The 18,332-nt window shown below is 42.0% G+C and overlaps 1 pseudogene; it reads right to left on the bottom strand.

Moving 5' to 3' along the window:
* Positions 1 to 3,830: 3,830 nt before the first annotated feature.
* LOC147434140 (uncharacterized) lies at positions 3,831 to 4,718 on the bottom strand (annotated as a pseudogene).
* Between the last annotated feature and the right edge of the window lie 13,614 nt (positions 4,719 to 18,332).

Here is an 18,332-nt window from a genome sequence, read left to right as displayed (position 1 = left end):
CTGGCGGGAGGGTAACAGATGCGTGCGCGTGAGAGAGAGAGAGAGAGAGAGAGAGAGAGAGAGAGAGTCGATGGGGTCCCAACCAACCCTCTCAAGGACCCCACACCATTGCTGATGTGGTATTTGCTTTTGATTGCGTAAATGGAATGTACACACATGCAATACCTCAACGCAGACTCTTCTGACTTGAATGGGGAATGTCGCCACGGTAACTCTTCAAAATAAAGCACTTCCGGGGCTGATTTGATGCACCTTTGGATTCGTCTCGATGAGGGGTTGTTGATGGCCACCCAGGGGTAGATCTGGGACTGATTTACGCTCCCCATGTGAGGAAACAAGGGCTGAACGCAGATTTGGCTGCACTTTCTGTCGCGTACAGCAGGGTTGAAAACGTAGACGATGATGATGCCGATGATGGACAGCAATGGGAGAACTGGATGTGGCGAGGGAATGGCCGAGAAGAGACTCAATGGGCTGCCAAAGTACTCGGCTGCAAACGGAGAGATGAGGGTTGACAGATATGTGGCGTTCCAACAAGGGAGAAGTCACCAAAAACTGAAAACGCTAGGTTGAGTTGCAAGCGCTAAAGCTGATCTGCGATCTGGGAGCAAAAACACAAGGGGATGCAAATACATTGGGGCTAGATCTAGTGCTGGCTCATTTGATCCAAGACGTCTCCCTTTATAGGGAAAAATACTTGTTATAAACATTTAGACTAAGGTACAAAAGGTGGAAAGTTCTTTGTATAGTGTGTCTAGAAACTGCCAAGTAACTCTCTTGGGGCTTCTAAAAAATTGCCGAATGTTGGAAGCTCTAGACAAATCCTCCTTTCTACAACAGATGTGGCTACAAATGTAGGCTCACCATGCTTGCAAACTCCCGCAATGGTTGCCCCGGATTGGACCCAGCTATCCCCAGAGGTGCCATACCAAGACACTAGCAGATTTCTGTCGCCTTCCATGGCAATAAGGAGGATGCGGGAAACTTGATAGGGGTCTAAAATTTGATTTAGAAAACCACTCTCAATGTCAACTTCTTTGCAATAATAGCTTGAAAGCGTTCCTTGACATGCTTTGATCTTCACTCCTTTGAACATATTATCAAGCATGACTAATGATGAAGAAAGAGGAGCTCATTAGCTAAAGCAACTATGGTACGCAAGCAGCATCTCCATCGCATTGTTGCTGAAGGAATCCGTCTCTTGAGAAACTGATTAACAACATGCAAAAGGGAGTGTTGAGGCTTCAAGAATAGTTGTATATGTAAGGTTCAGGAAAGAAGGCAGCATGAATTCTCAAGTAGCTCCAAATCATTGTATACAACAAGTCACCTTTTGGGAAGATGCTCTTGCATGCATCTCTTCGTTATATAGGTAAAGACAGCTCCAAATCATTGTATACAACAAGTCACCTTTTGGAAAGATGCACTTGCATGTATCCCATCGTTATATAGGTGAAGGCATCACAATCTACGGAGGTGGAGGCAGAGTGTACCAATGTAACAAGCCCCTAAACAGGCCCTTTGTATCAATTCTTCTTCATGACGGGCAACCTAGCAGACAAAAACGCTTCAAAGGTACGTGCATAAATCGTCTGCCTCAACATGTAAAAGACACCGAGTATGTGCTTCAAGAAAGGATCTCCAACTGAATTGTAATGCATGTATAGAGAGAGAGAGAGAGAGAGAGAGAGAGAGAGAGAGAGAGAGAGAGAGATACCACACACTGCTGGAGGTGACCATGAAAGCTTCGGATTGTGGCGTAATCTGCTCTCAAAGCCAGCCTTCTGAGATCTGTAATATTATGTGTGTAAGCAGACAGGCAGCTCTGGTGAGCAAGATAGACAAAGTCAGATGGAACCTCGGGGGGATAATTGCAGCTGGATCACAAAGAGGGCGAGAGCCAGCAGCGTTACAAAGGTGGAAGCCAGTAGCACAGGACGCAGGCAAATGGGCAGCGATCTCTTCGGGGCCCTCATTGTCCCCGTTCACCAGCTTCAGCTGATTAAGCTTTTGCAGGAGAGAAGGGAGACGAGTTCCAGCCTCCAATACATAGGCTGGGTTCACACAATGGGAACTTTCGTCGGCCTTTTGTTCACACGAGCCTGGCGGAAGCAACCCACGAACGCGACGGAAGAGATCTAGCTTGGCGAATGTTTACACAATAGCTTCGAGTCTATTAGCAAAAGGCAGTATTAATTTTTCAATTATAAAAAACAATTAAGTTTGATTATACTTGAATACATAGCAAAACACAAAAAAGACAGATTGATAAATTGATTCGAAATTACAAACATAAAAACCATGGTGTAAATTCCAACCCTTATTATAAGAGCTCAAGTGGAAGTTGATGACGATGACTCATTGGACACAGCATCACCAAAGACTTGTTGTACTTTGTTTTTAGCATATTCTTGATACATAGATCTTGCAAGATTGTTGTGACGATTAAGCACCTGAACCAAGGTCATTTGCCACTCCTCCTTGAACACCTCCGTCACATCGCCTCTTTGAGCACGCTCAATTGCATCCTCCGTCCTTGTGGAACCAAGAGCTTGAATTTCCACCATAGAGCTTGCTGTCGTTCTTTGGCTTTCTTCGAGTGAATTTCCAACCAGTAGACTAGATTCAGCCTCACATACTGATTCCATATCAAATGTCACATCTCTTTGACAAGACGCGAAAGCTTGTCTTTAGCATGCCAAATGCTCGCTCCACTGGCATTCTTGTGCTAGATTGTATGAAATTCCAATGAACCTTCTTGCGCGATAAGCCTTCCTTGCACCCTTTGAAGGGCACCGACATAAATGGTCAAGCTGCATAAGCACAATTACCCACCAAACAATAATTCCCAAGCTCACCTCTAGCACATTTCTGACCCACATTTCTGACCCAACTCACCACGTGTGAAGTTGAAGGAGTCATGGATTGACCCTGCCCATCCTACATCATAGTTCCATACGCTGCAAAAAAACTGAATGAAAGCCTTTTTGATTGAAGTAATCCACATGGTTCTCCTTTGGTGCAATGATTGAAATATGTGAACCATCAATAGCACCAACAACATAGGGTATTCCTCGAAGGGCTTCAAATTCACTAGCCAGCTTCTCAAAGTGGATGGAGAAGGCCAACGAATGTAGTCATCTCTTAGACTTGATTTCATGATGGCCTTGCAAAAATCAAGAACTATGCCACATGTTGTGTTCTTTGCACACCCATTCAAGTCACCCAAGACCTCCAACTGTGTACCAAAAGCTAATTTGAGCATAGCAATCGCCACAACGCTGATGGTTTTGTGCATGTTAGTGACGCGCTTTGACATGAAAGGGGCCACCTTTCCACAAATGTAACGAAAGGTGTCCTTGTTGACTCGAAGGCGTCGCTTGAACATGCTATCTGAGTAGGACTTTATAAGAAAATCTTCAAAAAAAAATTGGGGCAAAGCATAAGCCCAAGCTTTCCTATGCTCATGACCTCGTCTTCTACCCAATGTTGCTTGTTGACCGATCGGCCCATACATTGGACTAAATGCAACCGTGTTTGCAAAAAGGCCGCATCATCTTGGTTGGGGACATCTTTAGCAATTTTGCAATCGTTGAAGAGCATAGCCAAGCACAATGAAGCATCATCTCTCTAGACACTGTTCTTGTAACTTGAAGTTTACACAAGCAATGTAACATAGTCAATGAGAAGAAAACATCGCAGGTACACAATATGCTCACTTTAAAAAAAATAAAGTTATCCAAAGTCACGAGAAACTTTAAAAATGAGAAAATAGAGACATGAAAGCATAGAAGCTTTGAAAACCATAGGCTTCACTGGTTAGTAGCTCGTTAATTGTTGTCATTACTGGCATGCTTTAAGAACCCTGCCATGGTGTTACAAAAGCTAGCCGACAAATCCAAGCGCATGTTTTCAAGCACCTCTTGCCAATTGGAATTATCTTTCAAGTGGTCAAGTAAATCTCGATGAGTGGCCGCCATTTGTGCTACCAATGATTCTCAACCTTTGGAGTAGACCGTTGGCCATTGGTGGTGAGAGTGGCTCGACTTTAATTTGAAGTCTTTGGAGTCTTCTTCCCTTGATACCTCACTCATCTTATTATTTTTGTGGATGGTAGAGGAGACATGGCTAACACACTTCACAGAGGCCCTATCATGATAGTACTCATCTACCACATCATACCATTTACATGTGTATTTTCCATCATTGCTAGATGTAGCATTGTGTGCTTTATCCAGCCTATATTGGCCAAGTATAGAGCCACTTTTTGCGGCATGCCACCTCGCTATCTTTATTGAAGTCTTGGTATGTGGAGGCCAAGTGTGCAACCACTTTCACCCATAGATTTATTCCCTGCTTTTGAGGATTGTTGAACTCCTTGTGCATACCCCCCCTTACATGGATAAGCTGGTCAACCCAAATGTCCTTCCATTGACCCTTGGATTTTTGGATTTTGTCTTCGTCATCTTCGAGCATAGGCTTATGGCGCAAAGGTGGAGCACATGGTGGAAGGGGGGGGGGGGGGGGGGGGGGGGGGGGGGGGGCTTGAATAAGAAAGGAGAGGTGGGTGATGGAGAAGTTAGCATGGCCATTAAGCCATGCGGAGGCATCGTGAAGGGGAGCGGTGTGAAGGAGTAGTAAGAGGGTTGGGAGAATACATTTTGGGATGCATTGTCATCCATGTCCTTTTGTCTTTCTGAATGTTGAGATGGGTCCATGATTCCTGCATACACAAAAATTTCCAAAGCATGGTTAGTTTAGAGAGAGAGAGAGAGAGAGAGAAACAAAAAATTATGGACATTATATTTGGTATAAAAAACAAGGCGGTTCTACCTCAAAGATGATGGTCGCCTTCAATGACCTACAAAAAAAAGAGAGAACATAGCACATATTGCAATATCAAATATTAAATACCAAACTCCAAAAGAGGTGCCGTGGAGTTTGGGGCTACAATCTTTAGGCCATTCTTGTGTATATGCTCTGAATTTTCCCTTTCTCCTCCCTTAACCTATGTCTTGGGCTATGGAGTTTCTCTTTGTCACCTTCTCGTGTAAGAGTTTGTCTCCTATGCTTCTTTGTGTACTATTATGTGTAGGTATGTCAACATCTCCATCCCTTCTTTCTATGTCAACATCAACCCTTCTATCTCTCTCTTTTCCCTATGGTTAAATTTCATGGCCGAGGGTGCAAGCCCACCCTTGCTCCCAACAATGGTATCTGAGCATTTGGTTCGAGGGAAATGGGCAATTGATTTGAATTTTTAAGGAGAAATTTGCAAATCTATAGCATCAACTTCGCAAATTAAAGCTTAATTGACGGCGATTAATCGGCAAATTGACCATCCAATTTTGCTTATTGATGGACAAAATTGGCTTGAAACAGAGAAAAGTGTTTAATTTGATCGGTAATTGTGCGAACAAGAAGGCTCGATCTTGAAAAAGAGGAAGCTGATGTTAAGAAGGCTAAGGTAAATTTGATTTTGCTAATAAAAATTCTATTGACGAGATTAAAGGATGCAAAACTAGAGCCTTGGTTGAGTTGGATTGACGAGCATCAAGAGAAAAACAAAGGTATGACTATTTTCCATGTCTATTTTTTGCTAATTCATCAAGCATGTGAGGAGGAGGAAGTAGAGGTCAATTAAGAAGAAGCGAGTTCGACAAATTTAGAAGCTCTCAGAAGTGGTTTGAGAAGACCTTATTGTAGCGAAGTTAAGAAAAGGTGGTCAAGAGAGTAAGAGGAGAGATTAATATTTGACATTAGCAAACTTTTTAGGCCCTCGGAATCGGCTCAGGAAAGAAGACAAGAAGAGAAATTTTCAAGGGCTGAAAAAAAGGGGGTTCCGAGAGACCTCAAAGTTATATCCGAGCTTGAAATGAAACCCTTAACCTCAAGAAAAGCCTTCATATCCTTCAATGAGTTCAAAAGGTTCAATCCCTCAACAAATTTTGAACTCAAGACCTCCTAGTGGAGGGATAATCATTTGAAGGAGAGAACTCAATTGAGGAAAAAGAGGTTGGCCGTGGGAACGAGCCCCTATACGCAAAGTCCACCTGGAATCAACCTGCAAACAAAAATCATTATTTGTTGGGCTAATCAATGTAGCACAATAAAATTGTTCCAGGTAGCATCACCCCTGGCTGAGGAGTAAAATCTCCTTCACTTCCTCGAGAGGCGTAGCCTCATGCAATCCTGTGCAAGCACAACTTTATGTTGTCACCATCATTCTAAAGCACTGCAATCAAAGGTGTTCGAGGAAGAGTCAACCACCAAGTGCAACAATAGAATAGTTTCCAAAGATATAACACACATGGTTGATGAAATTTCCAAGGCAGGGGAACTCTGAAAGGCCGTCAAAATGCATAGCATAGCAATACAAGTCAATATGGAAATGATGTATGTTGGGGTTGTCGGAGACATGGTCACTTTGAACGTGACTATCTAAACAAGAGACAACAAAATAGTTGTGCAACCACTTATAGGAATGTAGATGAGCTTGAGAGGCTATTTGTGGTGCAGCACATGATGTTAAATACTATGTCTACAAATGTGGCAAAGTCTGTTGATAATGTCAAGTATGTGGATTCAGGTGTAACAAATTCACATGACCAGTCATGGTGAGTGGTTCAAGGAAATACAATTTTTGTAGAGTCCTTGTTATGTAGAGACTAGGGATGATATTGCTCATCAAATTATACATATTGGAAATGTGCCACTATCAATGTCGAATGGAAAATTATTTGGCTGACTTATTGCATATACCCAACACTAAAAAGAACCTGGTTTTTGTTGGGCAAATGGTTTGATCAAGGTTTGGAGGTGCGGTTTAATTCAGATGGTTTGAGCAAGGTTTGAAGGTGTGGTTTAATTCAGATGGTCTCTTTGTCAAAGAGCATAAGAAGAATGGAAAGTTGGTTGCACGGGGAAAGAAAGTAGGTAGAATTTTTACCTTGGATAGAAATGTGTCCAAGGGGAACGTGTCATGTTTGCACAAGGTACATGAGTTGTTGCAAAATTGAGATTTGTGTTGGATTCGGGCCCCATGGTCGGGTTGTGGTCGGGTGCCCGTCCATCCCGGGACAGTCACTTATCAAAAGCTTCCTATATCACGTGCGTTCAAGAGGTTATTAATAATACCTCAATATACATACTATATTTACACTACGTGCCTATTTAAAAAACCCCCACCCCCCTCTGTATGTATACATTTTGATACATTTTGATCTTTAAATAATCCTCTCCGGTTAACTCATGTGATAGCATACACATTCTAAAAAGTGACCGCCCCGGGCCGTCCATTACATTATTGCTTATATAGAAATTAAGGAGAGTGAGAAGGGTTCTTCTCACAAGCTCCACCACATCTTGTGTATGCTCATCCTCTTCCCCTTCTCTCCTTCCCTCTCTTGCACTCCATAGCTGGTTCTACAAGTGGTATCAGAGCTTAAGCAGCATTTCACTCCCCTACCTGCATGCGCAGGGACCCTACTCCAGCAAGGAAGTGAGGTTGAAAGATCTGCACAGAATCGAAGCAGGTGCAGCAGGCAGTAGTAGCAAATCAAAATCGAATACAAATCGAAAGCAAGTTGGCATTAGAGAATTAGGCAGTCGAGCATGAGCTTGAAGCAAGCCATGAGCTTGAGAAGGCTTAAGCGCTGGACATCGAGCTGAGCGGCAACCAATCAAAGGTCTTGCAAGCAACTAAATTGGGCAAGGAAGCTCTAACGAGTAGCCAAAAACCGAGCAATTGAGCATGGAAAGTTTTTTCAAAAGGACATTGTTGGCAGTGTTGTTAAGAGGAAATCGGGGGCGGGCTTGCCACAGTGTGTTAAGATAAACCAGACAGAGTTGGTAACTATGCAAAAAGAGGATGAGTTTGTTAGTTCTACAGCAATTTGATTTTATTTTAAAGTAAAGATTGACTTTACACACCTCATGTGTGCAAGGGTTCGCTCACACGAGCGACCTCGACAACCCGTTTACTAGCCGCGCTCACATACATCCGACATGTGAGCGAGAGATGTGAGTTGAGAGAAAGAGAGAGAGACTGACCATTTTTCGAGCTTGTGTCGACATTTGACTACCTTGACATTCAACTTCTTTGGCATCGCTTGAGAGAGAGAGAGAGAGAGAGAGAGAGAGAGAGAGAGAGAGAGAGAGATGTTAAGTATGGAGCCTGATTACTAATTTTCTGTGGTAAAAACGCACATTTATAAGGCCCCCATTATGAGGAGAAGCCATCGTGCGTGAAGGAAAATCACTCGCCGGAAACCAAAATTTTCACGGCCTTCGTTGGAATATTCCTTTTCGCCGGAATATTATGGCCGGATGGCGGTCGGAAAGTGGTCGAAAAACGACTGGTCGGTTGGTCGGTTGGCCGGTTGGCTGGTTGGCCAGTGGCCGGTGGTCGGAAGTCAATGGCCAGTGGCCGGTGGCCGAATTCAAAAGCGGGCTTGTCTTCTCAAGGGCGGCCACATTGGAGGGTCCGATTTGGACTTATTTACACAAGGGTGGCTACACATGGCTGCCTCTCATGAGAGAGGGCAACACTTTTGGCCTATAAAAGGAGGCCATTTCTACACACATTATATAGTGTGAATTTGATGCAACAAGGTGGGTGTGAGCTGGTGAGCGTGAAGCAAGGCGGGAGCTCTATTAAGGGTATCATCCCTTTGTAAATTACTTCTTGTTTTGAAGTACTAAAGCCATTGAGTGGCTGCTTTCCCGTGGATGTAGCCCACATTGGGTGAACCACGTATATCGTGTGTACTCTCTCTCTCTCTCTACTCTATAATCTCACGTGTGTGAAATCTATCTCTCTCCATTAAGTAATCTACTCAAATATCTATTTAGCTACGTCATATTTCCTAACAAATGGTATCAGAGCAAGGTTTGCTCGTAGCTAAAGTATCTCAAGGAAAGGATTTCTTGAATTGAGTGGGAGTTATGGCGGAGGAAGGGAAGCTCAAGATTGAGAAGTTCAACGGCAAAAACTACCAACATTGGAAGATGCAGATTGAAGACTATCTCTACAAAAAGAAGGACCTCTATTTGCCACTAGGCGGTCTTGCAAAGAAGCCCGCACCAATGGCAGATGAAGCATGGATTGTCCTTGATTGAAAGGCACTGAGAATAATCCGGTTAAGCTTGGCTTCAACGGTGGCCTTCAATGTTTCGGAGATGAAGACCACGAAGGACTTGATGAAGTCACTTGACGAATTCTACGAGAAACCATCGGCATCCAATAAGGTATTTCTTATGAAGCACTTGTTCAATCTAAAGATGGCAGAGAATGGTTCAGTTGCAGAACACCTAAATGACTTTAACACAAACATAAGTAAACTTCGATCCGTGAAAATCAATTTCGATGACGAAGTGCGAGCTCTCCTTAAAGAACATCTCTACCGGATAGTTGGGACAGCCTTGTGATGGCTGTAAGTAATTCTATCTTTGGCACAAAGACTCTTAAGTTTGATGATGTTGTGGGTGTTCTCCTAAGCGAGGAAATGCGAAGGAGAAGCACAAGAGAATCATCAAGTGCTGCACTATCAGTGGAAACAAGAGGAAGGTCTAAGGAGAGGTTCAAAAAGCAAAAGGGTCGTGATCGCTCAAGATGGAGCAAGTCACGCACAAAGTCAGTTTTTGAATGTTGAAAATGCGGCAAGAAGGGCCACGTCAAGAAGGATTGCTGGTCCAAGAAGAAGATGGAGACTAAGTCTCAAGACAACAAGCCAACATCGGAGGCCAATGTGGCAGGTAAAGTAGAGCAAGATGCTCTAATTCTCTCATTAGACAATGTGTCTAATTCCTGGATAGTAGATTCCGGGGCTTCATTCCATGCGACACCACACAAGCAACATTTCCAAGATTACACCAAAGGTAATTTTGGGTATGTATACTTGGGAGATGATGAAGCTTGTGAGATTGTCGGCAAAGGTACAGTTTGTGTCAAAACTGTTAACGGAAATGAATGGAAGCTTAAAGATGTTAAGCATGTTTCTTCTCTTCGGAAAAATTTGATCTCTACAGGACAATCGGACGATGAAGGTCACAACATTGCATTCAGAAACAAACAGTGGAAGATCTCAAAGGGATCTTTGGTGGTTGCCAAGGGAGAAAAGGTCGGTACACTTTACTTGTGTACTATCAGCATGCAACCTTCAGCTTGTGCAGCAACTACAGAAGTTGACAGTGCGGTGTGGCACTACCGGCTTGGGCATATGAGTGCCAAAGGAATGCAAATACTTCAAACAAAGAAGCTTCTACCAGGTTTGAAAGAAGTGGACTTAGAGTTCTGTGAAAATTGTGTTTATGGTAAACAAAAGAGTGTAAAATTTCACAAATCAGGAAATGAAAGAAAAGTTAAAAAACTTGAGTTGGTTCATTCTGATGTTTGGGGTCCTGCAAGTACACCATCACTTGGTGGCTCATTATACTATGTAACATTCATAGACGATGCTACTAGAAAACCATGGGTTTATGTCATGAAGAATAAGTCCGATGTATTTTCCATATTTCAAAGGTGGAAAGCCTTTGTGGAGAATGAAACAGGTACCAAGGTTAAATGCCTCATATCCGACAATAGAGGCAAATATTGCAGCCAAGCTTTTGAAAGCTTTTGTGCTAGCAATGGCATTCGGAGACAAAGGACAACCCCAAGGACACCTCAACAAAATGGGATTTCGGAAAGGATGAACAGGACAATCATGGAGCGAGCACGAAGCATGCGGCTACATGCAGGCCTACTGCTTGAGCTTTGGGCGGAAGCTATAAGTACGTCTGTGTACTTAATCAACCGGTCACCCTCAAACGGCATTGGATGGGGGAGTTCCAGAAGAGGCATGGACAAGTAAACCGGTGAATTATGCATTTCTCAAACTGTTGGGTGTGAGGCTTTCATGCACATAGATAGAAGCCTAAGATCAAAGCTAGATGCAAAGTCCAAAAAGTGTTTCTTCATTGGCTATTGAGAAGGTGACTTTGGGTATCGCCTATGGAATCCTGAAGATGGTAAAATCTTAAGGAGTAGGGATGTAATTTTTAACGAACAAAATATGCACAAAGATTACTTGGAAAGAAAACAAACAGGTGATGCGTACATGGAACTTGAGGACGGTGAAGACTCAAGGGCTGCAAATGGTGACAATGTACAACAACGTCAACCAAATGAGGAGCCTCAACCTATTCCCCAAAGATATACAAGAGCAAATAGACCTCCCAAAAGGTTTGTTCCTTCAACCATCTCTTGATCTCAGATTCTGGAGAGCCGGAATCATATGAAGAAGCTATGCAACATGAATCCAAAGAAGAATGGACTAAGAGCATGCAAGTGGAGATGGACTCACTACATCGCAACCAAACATGGGAGTTGGGTGAGTTGCCTAAAGGTAAGTGGGCATTTCAAAACAAATGGGTGTACAAGTTGAAGGAAGAAGAAGGTGGGAAGAAAAGGTACAAGTTTAGGCTTGTGGTAAAAGGGTTTTCTCAAAAGAAAGGTATTGAAATATTTTCTCCTCTTGTAAAAATGAACTCAATTAAGCTTGTCTTAAGCCTTGTGGCTGCTCATGATTTGAATCTTGAGCAAATGGATGTAAACACGGCATTCCCTCATGGTGACTTAGAGGAGGAAATTTACATGCTTCAACCAAAGGGGTATGAAGTAAAAGGTAAGGAGAAAATGGTTTGCAAATTAAATAAAATCTTGTGTGGTTTAAAGCAAGCATCAAGACAATGGTACTTGAAGTTCGATCGATGGATGTTAGATCATGGATTCAGAAGATGCAACTCAGATCATTGCGTCTACACGAAGAATTTGGGAGATGGGAAGTTCATCATCCTAATGTTGTATTTTGATGACATGCTGATTGCAAGTGCTAACATGCAGGACATCAAAGTTCTAAAAGAGGAGCTTTCTAAATATTTTTCAATGAAAGATTTAGGTGCTGCAAAGAGGGTACTTGGTATGAAGATATCACGGGAAAGGACGAAGAAGACAATAAAGCTATCCCAAGAGGATTACATCAAGAAGGTACTAGAAAGGTTTGCAATGCAAAATGCAAAAACGGTTTCTACACCTTTGGCTGGTCACTGTAAACTAACCAAGGATATCTGTCCAAAGACACAAGAGGAGATAGCCTATATGTCTAAAGTTCCATATGCTGCAACGATAGGTTCTCTTATGTATGCTATGGTCTGCACAAGGCCAGACATGGCACATGCAATGGGAGTTGTAAGTAGGTTCATGGACAACTAAGGTAAAGAGCACTGGCAAGCTGTGAAGTGGATACTTAGGTATCTAAAAGGGACAACTACAAATGCTTTGTATTTTGGAGGAACTGATATTTTTCTAGAAGGGTATGCTGATGCAGATATGGCAAGTGACAAAGATACTCGAAGGAGCACTACTGGCTATGTCTTCACGGTTGGAGTCACAACAGTAAGCTAGGCTTCAAAGCTGAAGAAAGTGGTCTCACTTTCTACCACGGAAGCAGAGTATGTAGCAATGATGGAGGCAAGCAAAGAAATTATATGGCTTCACAGATTCTTATAAGAGATTGGATTCAAACAAGACAATTGTGTCTTGTACAATGATAGCCAAAGCGCTATCCATCTTGCGAAGAACTCAGCCTTTCATTCAAGGACAAAACACATTGAGGTGAGATATCACTTCATATGCACTCTTTTGGAAGAGGGACAACTAAAGCTAGGAAAGGTGCATACAAGTGAAAATCCTGCAGACGTGTTTACAAAGGTGGTCAACAAGGAGAAGTTGAGCTTTTGCTCATCTTCAATCGGCATTCAAGGATAAGAAGCCAGGATGGAAAGCAGTCACAGGTTTCGTTTGGAGACCAGTATCCAAGTGGGAGATTGTTAAGTATGGAGCCTGATTTACCCCTTGTAATTTTTTTTGTGGTAAAAACGCACATTTGTAAGGCCTCCATTATGAGGAGAAGCCATCGTGCGTGAAGGAAAATCACTCGCTGGAAACCAACAAATGGTGGATGTCTCTCAAGGAGAAGAATATCATACCACAGAGTTGGGCAGCTTTTGAAGCAATGTTTAGCAAGGATTTTTTGCCTATAAACGAGGCCGATTGGAATTGGACGGCTTGGGACACATGTTCCATGCGCCAATACCCATCACTCCTTCAATATATCTCTCACTATCGGGACGTTATCCTCAAGTTGGAAGGCTTGGATACCTTTCAACAAGTACGGGGGTTCATACGAGGTCTGACACCCGAGCTTAAGAAGTATGTCAAGACCCAAGACCCTAAAACACTTGAGGAAGCCATAGTGAAAGCACATATTCATGATGATCCTAATGAGAAAAAAACATATAATAGTTACGTGCCTGCTAGTATACATGGTAATACACGCACTCAGTATGGGCACAATAAAAGAAAATTTATAGTTGCTAATTCAGATGCATTTAAAAAACCCAAGGGGTCCAGGTGTCCTCTCTCTCCTGAGGATTTTGATAAAGCCAAGAAAGAAAATTTATGTTTTCAATGTTTAGGAAGAGGTCATGGCAAAAAGGATTGTCCCAAGGGAAAATCTGATACTCACGGAAAGGAGAAAGCAGTGCACACGGTGCAACTGCTGCCTCTTGAGTCTTCCTCAAGATTCTCTATAGTGGAAATAACACACACTGAGGTGGTGCATGAATGCTGTCTCACAGCTTCCATGTGGCAACCAACCTTTGGACCACATGAGTTAGTACGTATGCACGGATACCTGCAAGGGCACAAGGTGCGCATCTTGGTAGATGACGGTGCTACGCACAATTTCATCAATTACGGATTGGTGAAAAAGCTCAAACTTCCTCAAACTCCGAGTACCCATCGCTACAAGGTAGCAATGATGAATGGACATGATACTGAAATATGGGATACTCAATGCCGAGCTGTTCCATTGGAAGTACAAGGGTACTCTACTTGTTTGGATTTTCAGGTTATGAACATGAAAAGGGCTGATGTGGTTCTTGGTAGGGAGTGGTTGCATAGCCTAGGACGATCACTGAAGCGTAGCTATGAGCACAACAGCTTGATGTTTGAATCCCATGGCGCACATGTGTTGTTGTTAGGACAAAAAGATATACCTTCATCACCACTGATTTGTATCGTTGAGCTTATGCAGCTCGTTTTTGATAATGAAATAGATCAGGTTTTCTTGTGTTACTCACTATCTCATTTTATTTCTAACATTGAGTCTGTTGAACATTCGAGTCAACGCCGCATGCTTCTCTCTCCTCTATTCCACCAATTGCTAATTCTAAACAAACAAACATTGCTAGTCAATTACAAAAATTATTAAAAGAATTTCAAGATGTATTTACTAATGATTTGCCATCAGGATTACCGCCGACACGATCAGTACAACATAGCATTGACGTGGCTGCAGGCTGTAAACTTGTTAGTAAACCACCTTACCGTATGAGTTATTCAGAGGCTGCTGAGGTGGAACGTCAGCTTGCTGACTACCTTAGAAGAGGGTTTATACAACCCAGTTCTTCACCATGGGCTTCGTCTATCCTCTTAGTGAAGAAAAAGGACGGCAGTATGCGCATGTGCGTAGACTACCGGGGCTTAAATGCGGTTACAATTAAGAACAAATACACATTGCCCATAGTAGATGAGTTGTTTGATAAGCTTACTCATGCTCGCATTTTTACGAAAATCGATTTGCGGTCAGGATATCATCAAGTCCGTATTCGACTTGCCGATATACCTAAAACTGCAGTCCGAACATGGTTTGGACACTACGAGTTTTTGGTAATGCTCTTTGGGTTAACCAATGCGCCCGCAACATTCATGACACTTATGGATAGTGTCTTGAAGCCATATTTGGGTAAACTTGTCATTGTTTTCCTCGATGACATCCTAGTCTATAGTGCTTCTGAAGAAGAACACTTACAACATCTCAGGCAGGTGTTTGAGTTGTTACGCACAAACAAGTTATATGCCAAGGAATCTAAATGTGATTTTCTAAAAGATGAAATTCATTATCTAGGGCATGTTATTTCAGCTAACGGCCTATACATGGATCAATCCAAAGTGGATACCATAAGGAAATGGCCTCCTCCTAAAAATCTGGAAGAATTACAGATATTCTTAGGATTTGCAGGTTTTTACCGAAGGTTCGTTAAAAACTATGCTCAAATTGCTGTTCCTATGACGGATCAACTAAAAGGCAAAGGTAAAGCTTTCTAGCGGGGATCTACTTAACATCATAGTTTCAATACGATCAAGGATGCATTAGCTACAACTCCTATACTGGCTATTATAGATCCTTTGAAACCATTCGTTTTGGAAACGGATGCCAGTGAACGTGCTATTGGAGCAGTCCTGTTACAAGATGGATGGCCGATTGCATTTGAAAGCAAGAAGCTTGATGCAGCTCAGCAGAACTATTCTGCTTGGCAAATGCGAACTCTATGCAATAGTGTCTACCTTAAAAACATGGCGGCATTATATGTATGGTGCTCAGTTCGAGATTGTGTTTGACGATGAAAGCATCAAATGGTTTACACAAGAAACGGATTTAAAGGGTCGAAAAGCCAGGCGGGTCGAGATCCTTCGGGAATATGACGCCAAGCTAAGGTATCGCAAAGGCCGATACAATGTAGTGGCAGACGCTCTAAGTCGAATGCCAGAGATCAATTCGCTCTTTTTCACAGAACTTCGTAGTGAATTTTTAGATTCTCTCAAAGGCAAATATGAGCATGATGAAGCATATTCCAAAGTGTGGAGCCATGTTCAAAAGAGGGATCCTTCTCACTCCAATGACTGTAGTGTACAATTAACCTCCACACCTAGTTCTCCTTTATCAAGTGATGAACTACAACGATGGAAGCATTTTACCATCAACAATGGGTACCTACTCCACAAGGGGAGAGTTTGTGTACCGACGGACACAGACATTCGGTGCCAAATTCTTTATGAATGTCATGATAGTCCAAGTGTAGGGCACTCGGGGATTAGAAAAACTTATGCTCTTGTACGATGATAGTTTTACTGGCCAGGTCTACATGGCTTTGTTCAAGCTTATGTCTTGCACTGGAAAAAATGTCAAGTTAAAAAGGCAGAGCGCCTGAAAGCAGGAGGAATCTTACATCCTTTGGAGATTCCCAATGGAAAATGGGAAAGCATCTCTATGGATTTTATTGTAGGTTTACCAACCACTATACAATATCTTGACTCAGTATGGGTGGTCGTAGATAGGTTGACTAAACTATGTAAGTTTATTCCGACCAAATCAACGGTTAAGACACCAGAACTAGCCAAATTATTTGTGGACAATCTACACAAATTGTATGTTTTGCCAAGTAACATTGTTAGTGACCATGATCCCAATGTAATTGGCTTGACTTGGGGAGGGCCAATGAGGCTTCATCAAGAGCAATTAGCAAGAGGTCTCGCCCAAGAGAGAGAGGGGGCTGATTTTTGGAAGGCATTATCACACACACACTCACACAAGCTCATGTGTGAAGAAAGAGAAGACTATCACTTCCCAAGCTTTAATGGAGAACTCATCACCTACTCCAAGCTTGTGAGATAGAAGCCTACATCAACACTCTCTTGGCATATGGATGCAAATCCAACCAAGAGTCAAGCTTCAATGCATGCTCATCTCCTCTACCAAGCTAATTACTAAGCTAAGCTATGCTACATATGAGTGATTATGTGAGGAGATGTACATCTTTCTCGTAAGATACTCCTTCTTCCTCTCAATCTACTCTCATATCCTGCTAGCTCTCACCATCTTCGAAGGTGTGTGAGGTCTTGGGTCTGAGAACGGGGATAATTCAAGTTGTGTTTGTTAAGTGTTTTGCTTAGTGCATGAAGTTTCCATCTTCATTGCACTAGCTAGTCTTGAAGGAACACAAAGAATTGTATTGTACAATGTCTCTCTTGATGGGAGAAACCATAATACAAAGCCTTTTGGAGGGGGGACCGGCTCCATGAAAATCCGGTCCTCAACTGTTGTCAATAGCTTAATTGCTCTCTCTTTTGAAAGTATTGTCGATGCTATCTAACTAGGTGTTATGCTTTTTGTTGCTCTCTCCACCCAAGCACTCTTGTAATTCTCATTAGGAATCTATTCTAATGAAATGCCCACTATGTTCATGCTAATTTCCGCTACACATAAGTTATTAGGCCATTAAATGTTACAAAACCCGTACATGAGCATGAAAGGACTAACACTTGTTGTGACATGCTTAGCACTGTTGTAGGCAAACTCGAGAATAGGTAAGTATTCTTCCCAGTCTGACTGTTTTTTGCTGATGTATGATCTTAGCATATCCTCTAGCACTTGGTTAACCCGTTTCGTTTAACCATCTGTTTCTGGATGATCAGCTGCACTGAGGTTTACTTGTGTACCAAATCGTTTAAATACAGCTCTCCAAAAGTGGCTATTAAACTTATAGGGTCAAATATGGACTTTTGGTTCATGCAAGTGAGGTTTTTGTATTACTGTACCATAGGAAATTTTGGAGGATGTCATATTGATCACCTTTTGAGTTTGCAACTTCTTATTCATACCTATCAAATAGAATATTTCGTATTAGACTAAGTGTATCATGGGCGATTCACTAGAAGTACTAGGAAAATGTCACTTGTGTGCAATGAAATTACCTTATTTACTCCTTTGTAAAATATTCTTTTTTTGTCTTATAAAAGACCCATATTGTACATTCACATGTGTATACCTAAGAAGAGTATACTATGAATTCTTTAGTAATACCAAAAGCATGACAGAACATGGAGATAAATCACTAAACCAACACGATGAAACTAAAAGGCAAGAGTGATCCCCTTAAGATGAACTAGGTTGACTATCATCAGAATGGAGGGCCCATTATTAGGAATTAATGAATAGAGGAATCTTACCACATACTGTGTCTTTAGAAATCCCTTACAATATGGATGCATCTTTACAAGTAAAGGAAATAAATCACATAGGGCAAAAGGCATTTTAACACTAGTTCGGTACCAAAAAGGCGAATTTAAATAAAATGGTACGTGAAATCTAGAAAACATCTCAAGCAATGCTTTGGAAAACTTATAGAGTTTTATCCAAAGTAATCATAGAAATTATAATCCATCACTTTTGTGTTACCATACATATGTGGTAGTGATGTGTGAACACACTTAGGACCGTCGAGACACTTTTTCCCTCACTAGGAGGTATTTTCTCCCATGCATTGTATATGTGTCCATCACTCTAGGGATAACTTATCTTTTCATTGTCCACTAAGAAATACGTATCTCTGTTTTGTGACTTGGGATTCTTTACCTTCTCCAAGCTAGGTATGTTTCCTTACAACTC

The sequence above is a fragment of the Adiantum capillus-veneris genome, chromosome 19 (genome assembly GCF_014529385.1).
Source record: "Adiantum capillus-veneris isolate H3 chromosome 19, ASM1452938v2, whole genome shotgun sequence".
Classification (NCBI taxonomy): domain Eukaryota; kingdom Viridiplantae; phylum Streptophyta; class Polypodiopsida; order Polypodiales; family Pteridaceae; genus Adiantum; species Adiantum capillus-veneris.
Note: the sequence above shows the minus strand (reverse complement) of the source record. Positions and strands in the feature narration are given on the sequence as shown.